This window comes from Mus caroli, unplaced genomic scaffold, assembly GCF_978045245.1.
Source record: "Mus caroli unplaced genomic scaffold, Mus_caroli_1 scaffold_5, whole genome shotgun sequence".
NCBI classification, from domain to species: domain Eukaryota; kingdom Metazoa; phylum Chordata; class Mammalia; order Rodentia; family Muridae; genus Mus; species Mus caroli.
In genome coordinates, this window is record NW_028227260.1 from 115,030,754 (window position 1) to 115,052,736 (window position 21,983).

At 37.5% G+C, this 21,983-nt stretch overlaps 1 pseudogene; it reads left to right on the forward strand.

Annotated features, from left to right (window-relative positions):
- Nucleotides 1-3,830: 3,830 nt before the first annotated feature.
- LOC147004766 (X-linked lymphocyte-regulated protein PM1-like) lies at nt 3,831-15,479 on the forward strand (annotated as a pseudogene).
- Nucleotides 15,480-21,983: the final 6,504 nt, after the last annotated feature.

A 21,983-nucleotide genomic window follows, 5' to 3' on the forward strand; every position in this document is an offset into this window, starting at 1 on the left:
GGGTCCTCAGAAGCCTCTGTCCAGGCATCTCTGCTGACAACGGTTTTTTACCGTTGAGGAGCTGAGCACGGAAGGGTGCTGTTGTGAAGGAGTTCACCTCTGAGATAACCTGTAAGTGATAATTTGCTCTGATCAGGGTTGTTGGACAGTTAATCGAGGTGTGTCACGGTGTGGCATATCAGGCCCAGGTGGTCACTATGTGAGGAAAAGCCTCCTGGTCCCCATTTCCTATGGCTTCTGATTGTTAAATGAAGGTGGAGGACCATATTCATGGCAGAGGATAGAATAGGTCAGGGCCTTAGAGGATTGTGAACCCTTGGAGGACACAATCTTGGGTCCTGGGGATAGGATCAGCGAGCTGGCTGCAGGATTGGGGGTCGAGGGAGCATGGGTCTTTGAGTGAGGAGCCTTGGAGCTTGTCCTGTGTGCTGTAAGGAGCCTTAGGGTCCAACTTGGTGCTTGTCCTGTGTGCTGTCCGGGATCCATTAGAAATACACTGAGGATTCCTCTCTCTTCATTGTCTTCTCTATGGTGTGTTCCTTTGGTATACACTCTATGGACATTGCAGAGAAGGGAGTGGTGTAGGAAGAATGAATGAAAAGAAGAAGAGGAGACATTGCAAGAGATTAATAAGTAATCTGGGAAGGATTCTGAGCACCGATCCTCCTGTCTCAGTCGCCCATGTATTGGGATTAAAGACTTGCACCACCAAGTTCAGCGTTTTCTCTCAGTTTTATTTCTGTAGAAAGGGATCTTCCTTTGTAGCTCAGGCTGGCCTGGCTTGGGCAAGCCTTGAACTAAAAATCTGCAGATGTTTGAAATCCTCGGCTTCCCCCAATCCCACGTTTCTCCAATATAAGGATTTTCTGTGTGGGTGGTGGCGGCGAGTGTTTGTTGTAGACTGAGCATTGGGTCTTCTTGACATGAATATATAGTTACCATGCTCGTTATCTTTCTGAATAGTACTGTGAATTTACTTTAAAACTGAGATACACTGAAAAACGTAATTGCTGATGTTTTGTTTAAAAAGAATCTTTGGGATATAGGATCAAAATTCAGATGCCTCAAAGTTTAAATGCAAACACATTTTGCTCATCATTTTTGGTGGGAAGGGGAGGACTCACACATTAAAGGCTGGCCTGTTTTTGCCTTTTTTTAAACTGAGAAATGGTAGATTGTTAACTTGGGTTTTAAAGAAGGTTTTTAAATACGTAAATTAAAGAAGATTTTAAAACAAAGTTGGGAGGGAGAGGGACATGAGAAATGGGATACATGGAGGAAATTGTAAGGGAAAGCATATGTATATATATATATAGATATATATATATAGATATATATATATAGATAGATATACACACACATATATATATACACACACATATATATATACACACATATATATGTGTGTGTATACATATGTATATATATATGTCATTATATTGAATATGTATTCAAAACTCTATGATAAAGACAAATTATTAAAAATATAAGTGTTAAAAAACAAAAGAAACAATCTTTCAATGAGCTAAGATAATTATTTGACTTTTTGACATTTTTAACTATTTAAATGATACCTTTGGATTCAGATTGCTATGCTTTTATTCTTTTTTCCTTTTTATTTTTGTAACTGAGAAGACAACTGAGTGCTTAAGAGAAAAATGGCAAAGAAAATGTGGGTGGTACCAAAGAACGGTTACTTATTACTTCTTGACTATGATGAAGATGAAGATGACATAAATGTTTTGGATGAGGCTCATTCTGAAGGTATAGTATATCCAGTCTTCGGTATTGATTGTGTCCTGCAGTTTCTTAGACTTTTACCAACTCACCTGCAATGGAACAAGTCTTTTCTAAGAGATTTCATATACTTCATTTCTAATTTTACCTATATCTATATATTCCTATACCTGAGTTTTAGCCGTGCATATACCTACTCTTGGCACTGTAGTCACAATATGTTGAGAAACAATAACTTGCTATGATTTTACCCCAGGAAAAGACCTGAACATTGTTCCTGTATGTTAGCAAAACATGAATTTATTTCATATAACCTGCAAATGAATTGTTTCATTCCTTTTTTTCTATTATATATTTTCTTTATTTACATTTCAAATATTATCCCCTTTTCTATTTCCCCTCTGAAAATCCCCTCTCCTCTCCCTTCTCCCCCTGCCTCCAACACGCCCACTCCCAAATCCTGGCCCAGGCATTCCTTAATACTGGGCATAGGACCTTTACTGTACCAAGGGTCTCTCCTCCCATTGATGACCTACTAGCCCATCCTCTCCTACATATGCAGCTGGAGCCATAAGTCCTAACATCTGATTTATTTGATTGGTGTTTTAGTCCCAGGGAACTCTGGGGGTACTGCTTAGTTCATATTGTTCCTCCTCCTATGGGGCTGCAAACCCCTTATTCTCCTTGGGTACTTTCTCTAGCTCCATCATTGGGGACCCTGTGCTCAGTACGATGGATGTCTATGAGCATCCATTTCTGTATTTGTCAGGCACTGGCAGATCCTCTCAGGAGACAGCTATATCAGTCTCCTGTCCCCAAGCTCTTGTTGGCATCTTCAACAATGTCTGGGTTTGGTGGTTATTATGGGATTTTTCCCTGAGTGAGGCAGTCTCTGGATGCATTCAGTCTCAGCTCCAATCTTTGCCTCTGTAACTCCTTCCATGGGTATTTTGTTTCCCATTCCATTCCCGCCAGAAATTCATAAAAACAAACTGAAGACCAGTCTTCATTTTCCTCTACCTGGTGTTGAAAGGCCAGATTGCCCAAATTTGTCTATATAGGATCCAAACAGCCTCAAAATCCTGAGGCTCCTCTCAGCCTCAGAAGTACTGGGACTTCAGACATAATTCAGGACAGGCTGTGTTTATTTGTGTGTTGTTTTGGTTTAGGGAAGTAAGCTCTAACTCTCTATCTCAGGAGTGTCTGAAACCTCGTGTGCAGCTTGAACTGGCCTTGAAACTGAAGTCCTCAGCCTTACAAATGTACTGGGGCCTGAGGATACATGCCTGTTTCATTTTTTATTTTTAATTTTTTTTCTTAACTGAAGATTGAACACAGAGCTTCTTGCTGTAGCAGTAAAATATATGTCCAGACAGGCAGAACTTTATAATTTACATTTGTATTGCGATGAAAAAGATTGAGAGCTTGGTTGTGATCATAGCAACTATGATTTTATGTGGAGATTGAGATGCAGACACATTTGCTCTAACTTATCAAAAACCTAGCAGGAATGGGACCAAAATGCAGATCCTTCTATGATTAGATATAAACCCACTTGAAGTCACAGTTAAAGCCATCATAGTGTATGTGTGTGTGTGTGTGTGTGTCTGAGTGTCTGTGTGCCTGTGTGTGTGTGTGTGTGTAAGAGAGAAAGAGACAGAAAGAGAGAGAGAGGGAGAGAGAGAGAGAGTTTTAAACTGAAAAATAACAAACTCTTAGTCCTTTATAGTAAGGAAGCCCAAGATACTTTATTCAACTTAATTCTTTTTTTAAAAAATGTGTACATATTAAAGTTAAGGTTTATATGGCTATCTTTGAAGCCAACTATTCTGTTCCATGTTTAAATACTAAAGTCTTTAGTATTAAATCAGAGGGTAATAGAAATATGGTTTTATCTTTAAACCCTTCATGCAATTATGAAGTGCTGCTTTTGTAAAATTCATTCCTTAATGTTATTTTATATTTCAATTTTATTAGTTTAAGTGATTTTTTTGATTCAAATGGCTTGAGAAAATTTATTTTTTTATTTTAAATCTGAAAACGTAAGTTTCTCAGTGGAATGGCAGCGTTTTGCACGTTCTGTAGAGACACCAATGGAAAACTGTAATTTGTTAAGTGGTGAACAGCAAGATGGGAATGCTTCAGAATTGGACCTTATGGAAGATACCAGATATCTTATGTTCGGCATTGATGTTACACTTCCTTTTTTCTCAGTTATTCTTCTTAGGACTGTAATGGAGATCAAAAATCTCATATTGCATCTCTTGTCTTTAATCACAACATGTAAATAAATAGCTTAAAATATATTTCTAGATGACAATTAGACATTACTTGATTTTGTTTAACTTCTAGACAAATCATAGATCTGCTTTAAAACCTAATGTTGGCACTATGCCTGAATGATCACAAAGCATTTCATTAAAATTTTCAAAATAACATAATTGTTTTAATATCTTGTTTTATTACCAACCCAGTACAGAATCCAGTAACTCATGATGATGGGAATGCAAATCCTAAAGTAATAGTTGGAGATACACGGTAATATGTTCAAAATTATTATTTCCTTCTTAGTGTAAGTACTTCCAGAAAAGTTTTATTGATTGTATAGCAAGTAATCTATATTAATAATTAGAATATGATATATATTATAAACAATATTTCCGTAAGATTAATCCTTAATTTGAATGGTTTTCTTGGAGGGTGTAGTGCTGTGGGTCAAACTCTCATCGTCCTGCTGTAGGACAAAAGCTGAGCCATCAAAAGGTATCCTTACTTTTTAAAGCTTTAATTACTTCATAGATCTCCAGTACAAAATATTCTGGGAAAATTTGAAGGTACGTTTTTTGGATATATAATGTGTTTAAAACTATATAGTATTAACATAATTTACATATTAGGAAATATTAGTTATATACTATATGACATCTTAATGAATTATTCCTATTTATATGTAGTATTTTGTGAATATTTTTATTTTAATTTATTTATTATTCTCTATTATCTTCCTTTACATTTCTAATAATAGCCCTTTCCTGGTTTCACACCAGAAACTCCCTATTCCATAACCCATCCCTTTGCTTCTATGAGGGTGTTCACCCCCCACCCACTCCCACCTCCCCACCCTGGCATTTGCCTACACTGGGGCATTGAACCTTCACAGGACCAAGGACTTCTCTTCCCACTGATGTCTGACAAGGTCATACTCTGCTATATATGTAACTGGAGCCATGGGAACCCCTCTTTTGTTGGTGGATTAGTCTCTGAGTGCTCTGGGGGGGTCTGGTTCGTTCATATTGTTGTTCTTCCTGTAAGGTTGCAAATCCCTTCAGATCCTTCAGTCCTTCCTCTAACTCCTCCACTGGGGACCCATTGATCACTCTGATGGTTGGCTGTGACAATCAGCCTCTGTTCTTGCCAAGCTCTGACAGAGCCTCTCAGGAGAAAGCCATATTAGGCTCCTGTCAGCAAGCACTTGTTGGCATCCACAATAGTGACTGGGTTTGGTGTCTGTATATGGAATGGATCCACAGGATGGGCAGACTCTAGATTGTCATTCCTTCAGTCTCTGCTCTGTACTTTGTCTCCATATTTCCTCCAAGGAGTATTTTGTTCCACATTCTAAGAAGGACTGAAACACCCACACTTTCCTCTTCCTTCTTCTGGAGCTTCATGTGGTCTGTGAATTACATTTTGGGTATTCTGAGCTTTTAGGCTAATATCCACTTATCAGTGAGTACATACCATGTTTGTTCTTTTGGGACTGGGTTACCTCACACAGGATGATATATTTTAGATCCATCCTTTTGCCTGTGAATTTCATGAAGTCATTGTATCTGTACCATTACCATACATTTTTATCATTATTTCTCTATAATACAGCTTGAGGTCGGGGATGATTCCCCCTGATGTTCTTTTATTGTTGAGAATAGTTTTTTGATATCCTGGATTTCTGTTATTCCAAATGATTTTTCAAATTGCCCTTTCTATCTCTATGAAGAATTGAGTTTGAATTTTGATAGAGATTGCATTGAATCTGTAGATTGCTTTTGGCAAGATGGCCATTTTTACTAAATTAAGTGTGCCAATCTATGAGCATGGGAGATCTTTCCATCTTTTGAGATTTTCAATTTCTTTCTTCAGACTTGAAGTTCTTGTCATACAGATCTTTCACTTGCTTGGTTTGAGTCAAACCAAGGTATGATAATTTGTGACTATTGTGAAGGGTGTTGTTTCCATAATTTCTTTTTCAGCCTGTTTATCCTTTGAGGAGAGGAAAGCTACTGATTTGTTTGAGTTAATTTAATATCCAGCCACTTTGCTGAATTTGTTTATCAGGTTTAGGAGTTCTCTGATATAATTTATGGGGTCACTTACATATACAATCATGTCATCTGCAAATAGTGATATTTTGAATTCTGCCTTTCCTATTTTTATCCATTTGACCTCTTTTTGTTGTCTAGTTGCTATGGATAGAACATCTAGTGCTATAGAATACTACTATATTATATACTACTGTGAATATGTAGGGAGAGAATGGGAAGCCTTATCTAGTCTTGTCTTGTCTGATATTAGTGGGATTGCATCAAGTTTCTCTCCATTTATTTTGATGTTGGATACTGGTTTGCTGTATATTGCTTTTACTATGTTTAGGTATGGGCCATGAATTCTTGATCTTTCCAAGAATTTTATCATGAAGGGTTGTTGAATTTTTGCAAATGATTTCTCAGCATCTAATGAGATAATACTGTGGATTTTTTCCTTGCCATTGTTTACATTGTGGATTTCCATATATTGAACCATCTCTGTATCCATGGGATGAAGACCACTTGATCATGAAGGATGATCATTGTAACATGTTCTTGGATTGGGTTTACCAAAATTTTATTGAGTATATTTGCATCAATATTCACAAGTGAAACTGGTCTCAAGTTTCCTTTCTTCATTTGGGTCTTTGTATGTTTTGGGTATAAGTGTAATTGTGGCTTCATAGAACAAATTGAATAGTGTTCCCTCTCTTTTTAATTTTGCGTAATAGTTTGAAGAGTGTTGGTATTAGGTCTTCTTTGAAGGTCTGATAGAATTCTGTACTAAACCCATCAGATCCTGGGTTTTTATTTTTGGTGAGGGGGTTGGGAGACTATTAATGATTGCTTCTATTTCTTTAGGGGTTCAGGGAGTGTTTGCAGGGTCTATCTGATCCTGATTTAAATTGGTACCTGATATCTGTCTAGATAATTGTCCATTTCATCCAAATTTTCCAGTTTTGTTGAGTATAGGCTTTTATAGTAGGATCTTTTTTTTTTTTTTTTTTTTTTTTTTTTTTGATCTCCTAAGTTTCTGTTGTTATGTCTCCCTTTTCATTTCTGGTTTTGTTAATTTGGATACTGACTCTGTGCCCTCTCTTTAGTCTGGATAAGGGTTTATCTATCTTGTTGATTTTCTCAAAGAACCAGCTCCTGGTTTGGTTGATTCTTTGTATAGTTCTTTTTGTTTCCACTTGTTTGATTTCAGTCTGGAGTTTGATTTTATCCTGCCTTCTACTCCTCTTGGGTGAATTTGCTTCCTTTTGTTCCAGAGCTTTTAATGGTGCTGTCAGGATGCTAGTGTATGCTCTAACCAGTTTCTTTTTTGGAGGCACTCAGAGCTATTAGTTTTTCTCTTAGGAATACTTTCATTGTGTCCCATAAGTTTGGATATGTTGTAGTTTCATTTTCATTAAACTCAAAATAGTCTTTAATTTCTTTCTTTATTTCTTCCATGACCAATTTATCATTGAGTAGACTGTTTTTCAACTTCCACGTGTATATGGGTTTTCTTTTATTATTATTATTATTATTATTATTATTATTATTATTATTATTATTATTATTATGGGGGTTAAGACAGGGTTTTTCTGTTTATCCATGGCTGTCATGGAACTCATTTTGTAGACCAGGCTGGCCCTCAAACCAGAAATATGCCTGCCTCTGCATCCCAAGTGCTGGGATTAAAGGCATATGCCACCATGCCTGGATTATTTATATTATTATTGAAGATCAGCCTTAGTCAGTGATGACTTGATAGGATTCATGGGATTATTTAAATAATTTTATATCTTTTGAAGCCTGTTTTGTGACACATTATATGGTCAGTAATGGAGAAGGCATCATGAGGTGTTGAGAAGAAGGGACATTCTTTTGTTTTATGATAAAATGTTCTATGATATCTATAGATATAGACCTCTGTTAAATCCATTTGTTTCAAAACTTCTGTTAGTTTCACAGTGTCTCTGTTTTGTTTCTGTTTCCAGGATCTGTCCGTTGTTGAGAGTGGGGTGTTGAATTTTCCCAATATTATTATAGGGTACAATATGTGCTTTGAGCTTTAGTAGAGTTTCTTTTATGAATTTGGGTTTCCTTGCATTTGGAGCATAGATGTTCAGAATTGTGAGTTCATCTTTGTTGATTCATCCTTTGACAAGTATTGTGACAGTCCTTATCTTTAAAAAACAAAAACAAAAAAGAACTACAAAAAATTATTTTGGTTATAAGTTGATTTTATTCCATAGTAAAATGGCTATTCCAGCTTGTTTCCTGGGAATATTTGCTTGGAAAAGATTTTCCAGGCTTTTCCTCTGAGGTAATGTCTGTCTTTGTCACTAAGGTGGGTTTCCTGTATGCAGCAAAATCCTGGGTTCTGTTTATGTATCCAGTCTATTAATCTATGTCTTTTTATTGGGGAATTGAATCCATTGCTATTAAGAAATATTAAAGACCAGTGACTGTTGGTTGTTTCCTGTTACTTTTGTTGTTTGAGGTGGAATTATGTTTATGTTGCTACCTTCTTTGAGGTTTGTTGAAAGAAGATTTCTTTCTTGATTTTTGTATGGTGTAGTGTTTCCCTCCTTGTGTTGTAGTTTTCCATCTACCTTTGAAGGTTTGGATTCGTGGAAAGATATTGTGTGAATTTGGTTTTATCGTGGAATATTTTGGTTTCTCCATCTATGGTAATTTTGAGTTTTGCTGGGTATAGTAACCTGGGCTGGCAATTGTGTTCTCTCAGGGTCTGTGTAACATCTGTCAGAATCTTCTGGTTTTATAGTCTCTGGTAAGAAGTCTGGTGTATTTCTAATAGGTCTGCATTTTTATGTTATTTGACCTTTTTTCCTTACTGCTTTTAATATACTATCTTTATTTAGTGCATTTGTTGTTCTGATTATTATGTGTCAGCGGGAATTTCTTTTCTGGTCCAGTTTATTTGGATTTCTGTAGGCTTCTTGTTTGTTCATGTGCATCTCTTTCCTTAGATTGGGAAAGTTTTCATCTATCACTTTGATGAAGATATTTGCTGGCCCTTTGACTTGTAATCTTTTCTCTCCTCTATACCTATTTTTCTTAGGTTTTGTCATCTCATTGTGTCCTGGATTTCCTGGATGTTTTGGGTTAGGAGATTTTTTTCATTTTGCATTTTTTGACTGTTCTGTCAGTGTATCTATGGTATCTTCTGTACCTGCGATTCTCTATTCTATCTCTTGTATTCTGTTGGAGATGCTTGCATCTATGTCTCCTAGGTTTTCTTTCTCCAGGTTCATCTGTCTTTGTGAGTTTTTATTCTCTATTTCCAGTTTTAGATCCTAGATGGTTTTTGTTCAATTCCTTCACCTGTTCTGATGATGCCGACTAGTTTTGGTTTCTATTATTTATATTCTTGCACTTAACTCTTGCTATCTCATTTTCTTTGGTGCTACCTTCCCTTGCTGTCTCTGACTAGAGCCTGTCCCTCCTGTAATCCTGGTTGTGTCAGAACTCATTGGAGTCCAGCTATCTGGGATCCTGGGATCCTGCGATCCTGATATTCTGGGTGTGTCTGAACTCCTGGAAGTCATGCTGCCTCTTGGATCCTGAAATCCTGATGTGAACAATCTAGTGAGATCCTGCTGTGTCAGAGCTCCTGGGAGTTAAGCTTTTTCTTGGTGTTGCAAGATTTGGTGGGGTGCCAGAGCCCTATGTTTTCTCTAGACACAGTTGCAAGCTGCAAGGAACCCGTGCCTCTGGCTGGGAGGATGATTTTGTTTCCCTGGTTCTTGTGGGGCTCCCACATACACAGGGTGTTGGGAAAGATGTCGTGCCCTCAGCTGTGATCTTCTGTCAGAACTCCAGTGTTCCTGGGTGTCTCTGATCTCCTGGGAGTCCAGCTTCCTCTGTAATCCTGTGATCTTGGGCATTTCAGAATACCTGGGAGTCATGCTTCCTCTGGGTGTTTTAAGAGTGGGTGCAGAGCCAGTAACCCAGGTCTGATCCAGGTGCAGTTTCAGACCAGAAGGAATCCATGCCACTGGCAAGGCAGGAGTTCCTGTGTCCCTGGATCCTTAGGGACTCAAGTTACTCCTGATGTTGATGCCATTGCTGTGATCCTGGGTGTGTTAGAGCACCTGGGAGTTGAGCTTCCTCTGGGTATTTTGGGACTAGTTGCAGAGTCAGCACCCAAGGTCTACTCATGACACAGACTCTTGCAAATATTTTTGATTTAGCATCATGGACTTACTTTTTCCTGTGGTACAGAATGAAAATGGTGCTTTTTGCAGAGGTGTGACATTAATTAAAATTAACTTTTATTTTTTTGTATGTTTTTGTATGTGGTGCATATATACAAATGTGGAGGGCAGAGGAGGATGTTAGGTTTTGCTCTATTACTTTCCACCTTATTCCCTTAAGTCAGGCTCTGTCACTGAACATAGTTAGACAAGCAGCCAGCAAGTACTAGCAATTCTCACTTTGCCTACCACAGTGTTGCCATTGTAGAAACAACCATCCATTGTTGGTTTTCTAGATGGGTACTAGATTCAAATTTGCGAACCTCCTCCTTTCACAGTAAACCCTCTTAACTATTGAGGTATCTTCATACCTGCTTTGAAGGGATTTTAGAGGAAAAAAAAGATGTAAACTTTTTTATAGTTCTATGTATTCAAACCTAAGTGATATGTATACAAAATTCTGTACATTCAACAGTTTTTCATTGACCTAGTATTAATTTTATATTAAGTCATTTTCTTTTCTAGGAATCCTCTGTGCTTCTTTCTTTATTTGACACAGTGAAAAACTGAATTCTTTAATGTAACCCTTATTACTTTTTTTAAAATTTTATTTTATGGGTATGTTTGTTTTGCTTGCACACAGCTTGTATGTCTGGTACCTGAGGAGGCCAGATGAAGGCATTGATTCCCCTGGAACTGGAGTTATAGGTTGTGAGCCATCTTGGAGGTGCTGGGAATCCAATCTCAGATCTCTGGAAGGGAACCAGTGCTCTTGACTGCTGAATCATCTCTCCAATCCCCTCACTGGTTTTTGTTTTGTTTTGTTTTGTTTTTTCATAAAATGAATTATGTAACTGAAAGTAAAAGATAGCTTTACTAACCAGTGAGAGAATGATACTCAGATCCAAAATAATCTGTTTTAAATTATATGTAATTGAATGTTACATTAGCTTTCTTAGAAGACAATAATTTTTCTTTGAGATATGGTCTCACTATGTAGTTCAGGCTGGCCTGAATTTTGCTATGTAATCTATGTTGTCCTATACACTGGAAATCTCCTGCTTAAGCTTCCTAGAGTAGGATCATAGGCCCAAAACATCTTACATGGCTTAGGAAACAATGCTCTTAATACTTATTTTTCAGACATATTTGTATATTAGTGTTTTGCTTATAGGTATATATGTGCACCACATATGTGCCTGTTGCCCATAGATATTAGATGATTATTTGAGATACCTTGGACCTGGAGCCACATAAAGAGATAACACATGGAAACTTATATCAAAGATTCTTTCAAAGAAAGCAACCAGAAATTAGAATGACTTTGGCAAATGAACAAATGGGAGAGGTAGAGGTTTTAGTTTGGTAGGGTCACATTTGTATCATTTAAAAAATTATATATGGCTGAGTTTAAAAAAAAAAAGCCATGTCTGAGATTTTAGTAAAAAATGTGTGTCTTTGATTTTGTCTAAGCATTTAACCCTATAACTTCATGCCTTCAAGGAAACTAAATCTAATTCTCAGAAATCTGTGAAAATTTTTACTTTCTACTTTAAGTACCTGTTAATTAGATTTTAAAATTTGATTTAATTTCATTGTGGAAACAGAGAAGTCTTGCACAAAATCTTAGAAATGTAATTTATGGTTTATTATAACAATATGGATAAGGATCAATTACATATGCAGACAATTTATATATTTTAATTGACTTATGTTTTGCACTAAGTCTTAACTGAATAAATATAGGAAAATAACTTAGACCTTATATTTGGTAGAAATTAATGAAAAAATACTTTGAAATACAATTAATTTCCTAAATTAAGATGTATATGTATTAAAACCTCTTTAATTTTGAAAAGCTAAAACATAAAAGAAGACTTCTCTGATAATCTGTTAGGGAAAAATCTGTAATGATTTCCCATTAGATAATTTTGTACTGCTGTTTTTCTTTTTATAGTATGAAATGGGCTATTTAATTTGTTTTGAGTGTTCTTTTTTCATATTGGTATGAAATGTGACTGCTTTCATTACTTTGCTTTACAGCGAGGTGATCAACAACAAATTGTGTGAGCAGGATATAACTACATTTCAGAAGTTTGATATGGATATACAGAAATTCAATGAAGAACAAGAAAAATCAATGGTTAGTATCATAACTAACTTTATAATTAACCTAGTATAACTAAGTTTCAGGTAGGAATGGAGAAACTAGCCTTGTGTTGGGCACATGAACCTAAATTAAGTTTCATTATCTATCTATTTTTGGTTCTGTTCTAGTCCTACTGAATTGTAAACCAGAGAAGTATGATCACATACTACTATATCAATGAAAACCACTAGGTATTTTATGGTAGTCAAGATCATAAATTTTCAAGAGGCAGACATTTGCTGAAAGATGAAAAGAGGATTACCACTTTTTACAAAAGTGAGCACAGTATGTCAGCCTCAGGTACAGTTGATAGGAGAGTGAAAGCTTAGTTACTGGTGTCATCTGGACTCTGTTGTTAATATTAGAAAGCCAATTCAAACTGGTAAATCAGTTCTTACCATCATAACTTAGTACAGATTTAGTAACAACAGTGGATGGAAACAACCTGTTTCCATCAGGCTGTCTCAACGACCCTAGCAGAATATTCCTGTGGAAGAATATCACCAAACTATCTTAGATCATCTCTCCATTACTGTACCAATGACTGTAGTCATCACATGGTTTCCAAGTAAGACCTGAGATGATGACCATATTAACTACATTTTTATTTGATGGTTTAATAGTTTCAGAAGTATTAAATATGAAAGGAACAGGAGATCCATTCCTGCCTGGGAAGGCATTGAGGAAGCTGCCATTATATGTCAGTTCAAGAAAGAGATAGGGACTGAAGATAAAAAAAAAAAAATACTCCAATTGAAGGCAATTTTTATACCTTGATCTCTGGATGAAATTTCAAGGGGGAGTGATCATCAGTGTAAATGAGGAATCTAAAGACAGACCCCCAGAGAACTTAAATATTTGTAATTCTGCATGTGGCAAGGGGGGGGGGGGTTGAGAGGGAACCAGCAAGGGAAGAGAACAATTGGTAGAAAGAATACTACCATAAGTGAAGGAAAACTTTTAAGGAAGAAAAGTTCACTAACTGTGTCATATGTTGCTAATGGGCCAAATAAGATAGATTTGCAGGGCTGGAAAATGGTTTATTTGGTAATCTTTCTCAGTGTAGGCATGGAGACCCGAGCTTATATTCCCTGAGTAGGCATGCATGCACAGACCACCACCACTACCACCACCTACACAACCACCACCAACAAACTAGCAAAACTAAAAACAAACCACCACAACAATAAAAGTTAGTGTGGTGGTGAGCATTTTAGAACCACCAAACTCAGATTTAGTTCAGAGATAAGAAGATTCCCAGAGCTTCCTAGCCACCAGGTGTAGCCTAATGGATGAGCTCTAGGTTCAGTCAGATCCTGTCTCCCAAACAGTAGGGTGCAACCAAAGAAGACACCCAATATTAATCCTTTGTCTCCATATATATGCATGTGTATGATTTTTAAATGGAAAATACGCAAAATGGAGGTCATTGTACTTAATCAGGATGATTTGAGTGGACGTGTGAGGTTAAACTGATCACAATATATAAAGGACAAAATAGGAATGTAGTGTCCCAAGGAGAAAAGGTATAAAGAGCTTGTCTTAATTTTTTATAAAATGCAAATTACCATGGTTGTGTGCCAACATAAAGAATACAAAGAGAAATGTATATTACTATTTCCATGTGTTACTTGAGATTGAAACCTAGAGAAAACCAATCTACCACTAAACTTTATCCCCAGACATCTCTTTACACTTTATTTTGAGGTAGGATGTCTTTAAGTGATCAAGACTATTCATGATCTTGTGATCATTGTAACTCAAACTTTATAAAAGTTAGTTTTATAGGCATTTCATTGACAGCCAGCTAAGTCATAAATTTAAAATAACAGTTACAATTGCTGAAACTCTTGACAATAGTTGAGACAAGTGAAGATGTTGTACTTAGTAAAGAATAGTGTAAGGCATCCTTAAGAAAGGAAGAGAAAGTAGAATAAGTGGCACATACACCTTAGGTTGGGGGTACATACAGAGATGAGGTAGTGAACCAACTCTTGGGATTGCTTCTGCTATTTAGTAAAAGGAGGCCATTGTATGATAAAAGCATTAACACTAGCTAGAGTTAAGCTTCCAGGGCTAGGATTTTACCAAGTTCATGTTTACATGGTTCATGCCTATAAACCTAAGTACTTGAGAGGCTAAGGCCAGCGTCTGCAGCATGGCAAACACTTTCTCATAAAAAAAAAAGTTTTATTAACCCACAATTGGTAGTATAGTTGTATTTCATGTTACTTAAAAATATAAGTATATTTAGTCATAGGTGTTAAAATGTTAAATCACGTAGAAAACTATTCCTTTTAAGTTTCATATTGAATTATTTTTGCTCACGTAAACATTTTAGTATTGGAGATATATTTAGTGGTTGAATCTTAGCCTAGCATTCATGCTGCATGGCAGTAACAACAAAATGAACAGAATTGTTATAGTAATGTTTTCCTTTTACATTTGTAGAGCAATTATCAAAAAGAACAACAAGCATTAAAACTGTCCAAATGTAGTCAGAGCCAGACCCTGGAAGCAATTAAAGACATGCATGAGAAGTCCATGGAGGTGTGCATGGAGGTATGCGCATAGTCCATAAAATGTCCTTAGGAAACTAAATATGTTTTAGGAATCAAAAAGTTTAACTACTTGCTATTTTGAATTATTTCTGACTGAAGTGACTGATATTATCTGTAAAATCCTAATGACTTTGTAGGAATTATTGAAGACATGAAATGATAAACTGGGAATTTGACCTCAGATGTACCTCATAGTTTATTAACAGTATAATTATCTGGCTTAACTATATATAGCACGTCTATACATCATTTGCACAGAATCTTTCCTATTTGTATGCTTGGGAGTTTGTTTAGTAAGAAGTGCTTTTCTGTTTTAGGGTTTGATGAACTTGGAGTACAACAACGACGATATGCTTTTTGATGTAGATGGTGAACTGAGAAAATAAATGTCTGTGTTTAAAAGAGACATTATGAAGCATACTCTGAAGTACTCATCTACTTTCCCATCTTCAGACTAATGAAGCATACATATTTTTTACTTGCTGGTACATTTGTAACCAAATAAAAAAATTTGCTAACTTTTTTTCCCCTATGAAACTGAGTTTGAAAGACTCTTTAATCCTTGTTATTCTGATGATTCTAAGAAGGAAGTTAAACCCCACTGATGTGATTATAAAGTCAACTAGGAGGTATACCTCTAGAGTCAAAATAGAACTCCTTTATTTTTAAACATCTTTCATCATTTTCTTGTTTAAGTGTAAGAGCCTCTTTATATTAACTTCCAAACAAAATCTAAATGAATAAGTGAGTGGCAAATATTCCTTTGTACCAAACTTTCACACACTAATGTAGTGAATTGTTTAAAATTTATTCTTTAATCTTTTTTTAAAGTCCAGACTTTATCCCCCTCCTTGTCTGCCCTCTGACTGTTCCACATGCCATAACTCCTTCTGCCATGCCCCCCACGCCCCCACTCCCCATCTCCAAAAGGATGTCCCCACCATCCTACCCCCACCCCACCAGACCTCCCTACTCCCTGTGGCCTCAAGTCTCTTGAGGTTTAGATGCACCTTCTCTAACTGTGTCCATCCCTGGAGTCCTCTGCTGTATATGTGTTGGGGGCTTCAAATCAGCTGCTGTATGCAGCCTGGTTGGTGGCTCAGTGTCTGAGAGATCCTGGGAGGTCCAGGTTATTTGAGACTGTTGGTCCACCTACAGGGTCGCCCTCTTCCTCAGCTGCTTCTAGCTTTTCCCTAATTCAACCACAGGGGTTCCCAGCTTCTGTCCATTGGTTGCATGTAAATTTCTGCATCTGACTCTTTCACCTGCTGGTTGGGTCTTTCAGAGGGCAGTCATGTTAGGCCCATTTTTGTGAGCAAACCATAGCATCAGTAATAGTGTCAGGCCTTCATGCCTCTCCTTGAGCTGCATCCCAATTTGGGCCTGTCACTGGATCTCCTTTTCCTTAGGCTTTTCTCCATTTTTGTCCCTGTCCTTCTTTAAGACAGGAACAATTCTGGGTTAAAGCTTTTGACTGTGGGATGGCAACCCCATCTTTCCACTTGATGTCCTGTTTCTCCACTGGAGGGCTCTACAAGTTCCCTCACCCCACTGCAGGGCATTTCATCTAAGGTCCCTCCCTTTGAGTCCTGAGATTCTCTCACCTCTCAGGTCTCTTGTACATTCTAGAGTGTTCTGTGCTATTCCTGTCCGGCAGGAACGCACACAGAACACAAGTCAAGACCTTTCGTGGTTACACTTTATTCATAGTCGTGAGATAGAACAAAGAAGGATAGAAACGTGTTGCTATATATACCCACAGGTGTGACGTGTTAATACTACTGGTGGTTCCACCCACAGTCTCAAATGTCCCAGGGGATGGACTAGTGACTTGGCAGGCTTTTGATCTGGCACATGCGCACAATGGAGCTTAGCGCCATCTAGTGAGGGCACGTATTATCACGGCTTCCTACACTAGAGGGTTTTATAACCTCCTACCTATCAAACATGCCTGTTTCCATTCTTTTTGCTGGTCCTAAGCGCTTCAGTTCTTTTCCCACCCCCACAATACCTGATCATTTTCCTCTCTTCCCCTCCTTATCCCCTTTCCCACCCAGGTCCCTACCCCCTCCCTGTTGTGATTTTTTTAACCTTCATAACATTTCTAATTCTTTTTATTGATAAAGATAATTGAAATTTATTTTTTAATCATTATCTTATTAGTTCCCAAAGGTATGAGATACAAATATAGAAGGTTCATTGGTTTGATTTTATTTCATTTCATTTCATTTTTGTGATAGCCACTTAGTCTGTTGTTTATTGTCCAGGAAGATCTAGAATGTTTAGGTTCAAGGTGATCCCAGCATTCCATGTAGGTGCTATTACAGGTATGTGACAACATATCTGGCTTACACTGTTTTTAAGAAAATAGTCCCACAAAAATCTCCTATAAACATTATAAAATTAACACTGTCAGCTCTGAGAGATGAGAATATTTCCTGTTCACTTACAAAATTCATTGAAAGAAAGTGTATTTGTTTCTTGAAACAAACTAAACTGCTAACTGTGAGGCAGGATAAAAGGACTGATTAGTCCCCTCTCACTGTTTCAGGCCCAGCCCCTTCTCTCTGTTCCTTCCCATTGTTCTTCTTTCTGAGATCTCTGTCTGTCTTTGTTCCCAGCTTCCCCTCTATCTGTTCTCTGCCCTACATTTTCTGACCTAATGGCTTTGCTTCTGTCTGTCTGCCTCTATCTCTTCCCCAGTTCCTCACTCCTCTCCCCTCCCCCAATAAATCCATTTTATACCAGGTCTGTTGCATGGTATAATTTCTCAGGGGAACACCTGGCATTAGCCCACCAAATGTACTCCCTTGACATGTTATATTTCATAACACTAACACATTAAATGTAACTGAAAAAATGTATAAATATTTGTTTGAGACGTGGATTTTTGTATTCTCATAAAGGCATCAAAACATCATTTCATTGTGCTTGGCCTTCAGATAAATGACACCTAAACTTACCTAATGATTAAGAATGCTTCACATGTGTCTCAAACATAAATTATCAAGAATGCCTTCTATTTTGATGGTCAGCAAACATATAGAAGTTTGATTTTTAGATTCATTCTTTTTTTTAGTATTAGTATTTTGTTTATTCAGGCATATTTAACATCTTGCAAACTTTATATGCCTCAGTATTTGGGGAACACCAGGGCAAAGAAGTGGGAGTAGGTGGGTACGGGAGTGGGGGTGCGGATTTGGGGGATTTTTGGGAAAACATTTGAAATATAAAGGAAGAAAATACCTAATTAAAAAAAGAAATAAAAAACTAAAAAAAGAATGCTTCACATGTGTCTTCAAACATAAATGATCAAGAATATCTTCTATTTCGATGTTCAGCAAACATATAGAAGTTTGATTTTTAGATTCTTTTTTTTTTAGATTTAGTATTTTATTTATTCAGGTAGATTCAACATATATATATATATATATATATATATATATATATATATATATATTCCAACATACTATTATGTGTATTGAAAATATATCATAATTAAAACTCACAAATATGCACATACTGTGTCAGTGGCCTGTTCATTGTGTTTAGATTCATTCTTAAGCTGTTAATCTTTATTCCTCATTATTTCAAATATTCATTTATAGATAGAAAGAATTGAAATATTTGTTTTACCAAATATTCAGTATTTCAACATTTCTTTTAAATCAATCATACTGTTTTTCTAAATTTACTTAAATGAATTAATCATTCCAGATAAGCTGCTGAGTGACTTTCTCCATTTCTGTCCATCTTATTTTGAGATAGTTGTTCTCATTGAACTTGGAGCTGGCCCTTTTCGCTACACTGGTACTTCAGCAAGCCCCGGCATCTATCTCTCTCCACTCCTCCAGGGCTGGGTTACACACAAGTGCTGGCACACTTAGCATTTACTGTGAGTGCAAGCACTTTACCCAGTTAGCCAACTTCCTAGCCCCTATCCAACTATTTTTTAATTAACATTAAACAGTTTTTATATCAAGGTAATACCCTACTTTGTGAGCTGAATTTTGGAATTGTTTTTCTTCTTGAAACAATGTATATCCATCATTGCCCTTTGACACACATAAATCCACAACCTTGCTCCAGTGGCTAGAGCACTGTTCATTTAAACCAGCGATAACAAGCAGATGCAACAGGAGTAGCAGCAACTGCCCCAGGTCCTCTCAGGAGCTCTTGCATTTATACCCTCTAAAGAGTCTCTAGAATTTCAAACATAAACTATGTGCATCTGGGGACACACGTGAGATTAAAACAAAACAAAACAAAAAAGTACTCATATAACATTACTGGGTTTTTAAAGAAAGCAAAATTCTCACACATTGCTGTTCATCACTGAAAGAAGTCAGGACTGGAACTCATGCAGGTCAGGGAGCAGGAGCTGATGCAGAGGCCATGGAGGGATGTTCCTTACTGGCTTGCTTCCCCTGGCTTGCTCAGCCTACTCTCTTATAGAACCCAAGACTAACAGCCCAGAGATGGTCCTACCCACAAGGGGCTTTTCCCCCTGGTTCACTAATTGAGAAAATGCCTTCCAGTTGGATCTCATGGAGGCATTTCCTCAACTGAAGCTTCTTTCTCTGTGATAACTCTAGCTGTGTCAAGTTGACACAAATCAAGCCAGTACAATTGACCCCTTGTCAACTTGACACACAAACACATCACTAGTAAGCCTCAACCCTTGCATTCTTATTCATCCCCAAGATATAAATAACTTTAAAATTCCCACAGTCTTTACATATTCTTAAAATTTCAATCTCTTTAAAATATCCATCTCTTTTAAAATCCAAAGTATTTTTACAATTAAAAGTCTCTTAACTGTGGGCTCCACTAAAACAGTTACTTCCTTCAAGAGGGAAAATATAAAGGCACAGTTACAATCAAAGCAAAAATCAATCTCCAACCATCCAATGTCTGGGATCCAACTCACGATCTTCTGGGCTCCACCAAGGGCTTGGGTCACTTCTCTAGCCATGCCCTTTGTAGCACACGCGTCATCCTCTGAGCTCTAGATAAATGTACTCCACTGCTGCTGCTGCTCTTGGTTGTCATCTCATGTAACTGGCATGTCCAAAACACTGCATGACCCCTTCAGTCCTGGGCCTTCAATTGCAACTGAGGCTACACCTTCACCAATGGCCTTTCATAGCCTCTCACAGTGCCGAGCCTCAGCTGCTCTGCGTGATCCCTTCATGCCTTCAAAACCAGTACCACCTGGGGGACCCTTACATATTACCAAGTCCCGCTTCAGCAGGAGTACAATCTTGGCTATCTCTGGAGCACACCCTCTTGGTGCTTTCAGAAAACACTTCCCAGAAGATGTCACCTCAATGATGCTGGTCTCTTCTTAATCACCACTAAATTCTTAGCTCCAGCTAACCAGCATCAATAGTCCCAGTAATGCAAAGTTTTTGCTTTAGTAGTTCTGGTATCTTCTTAATCACAGCTGATTCTTCAGCCCCAGCTAAACAGAGCTACAAAATCTTCACAATCAAAATAGCAATGGCCCTGAAAGTGTCTTTAATTTTCCTTCTGAAATTTCACAAACCAGACCTCCATCTTCTGTACTTTTCTCAACATTATCTTCCAAGCTCCTATACAACGTCTGACAGAGCTCTTAACAACAAATGGATCTTCAAGTCCAAAGTTCCAAAGTCCTTCCACAGTCCTCCCCAAAACATGGTCAGGTTTTCTCAGGAATACCCCACTCCCAGTACCAATTTGTCTTAGTCAGGGTTTCTATTCCTGCACAAACATCATGACCAAGAAGTAGTTGGGGGAGAAGGGTTTATTCAGCTCACAATGCCACATTGCTGTTCATCACTGAAAGAAGTCAGGACTGGGACTCAAGCAGGTCAGGGAGCAGGAGCTGATGCAGAGGCCATGGAGGGATGTTCCTTATTGGCTTGCTTCCCCTGGCTTGCTCAGCCTGCTATCTTATAGAACCCAAGACTAACAGCCCAGAGATGGTCCTACCCACAAGGGGCCTTTCCCCCTTGATCACTAATTGAGAAAATGCCTTACAGTTGGATCTCATGGAGGTATTTCCTCAACTGAAGCTCATTTCTCTGTGATAACTCTATCTGTGTCAAGTTCACACAAAAGTAGCCAGTACAGTTTAACTCCCTAAAACTTCAATTATTGGGGCTAGGTGTGGTAGTAGCACATGCCTTTAAACCTAGCACTCCAGAGTCAGAGGCCTCTGTTAGTTTGATGGTAGCCTGGACTACTACACAGTGTGTTCCTGGTTACACTGATCTACGTAATGAGACCCTGTCCAAAACCAAAACCAAAACCAAAACCAAAACCAAAACCAAAACCAAAACCAAAACCAAAACCAAAACCAAAACCAAACCCAAAACCAAAACCAAAACCAAAACCAAAACCAAAACCAAAACCAAAACCAAAACCAAATAATACTTCAGTTGTTGTGGAAAACTGACTTACCTAGTGGAAGTGTGATTTAAACTTCTGCTGGAAGCACCACATACCTGGGCCAAAGATTTTATAATGCAGTGGATTAGGAAATCCAATGCTTTGGTTCCCAAACCACTTTGAACAAAACCTCTATCCCTTGTCTAGTTTCTCTCATCTCTGACTGGCCTGAAACAGTGTCAATGCAGATATCAGGTACCATGCCCTCTGTGGACTATATCAGATATGTGAGGGACACAGCCTAGATTATACTTCTGCTCAACCCATCAGGATTGTGTGTGTTATGGTCTAGCTGTACAGTTTTCTTCCTGTTCCAACTTACCAGAGGGGACCATTTAGAAATTATAAGTACAGGAAATCTCAAAGTAAATGGTGTGCCCTACAAATTGGCAACTATAAATAAAATTAATGGCCATCTGAGTATAAAATCCATTATCATGGTCCAGCTACCAGGACAGAGGATGGGTCCGGAGGCTACCATACTCCCATGTATATGTGAAACCATGTTATCAGGGTAAGGCACAGTTGAAATTATTATTATTATTATTATTATTATTATTATTATTATTATTACTTCTACTATATTATA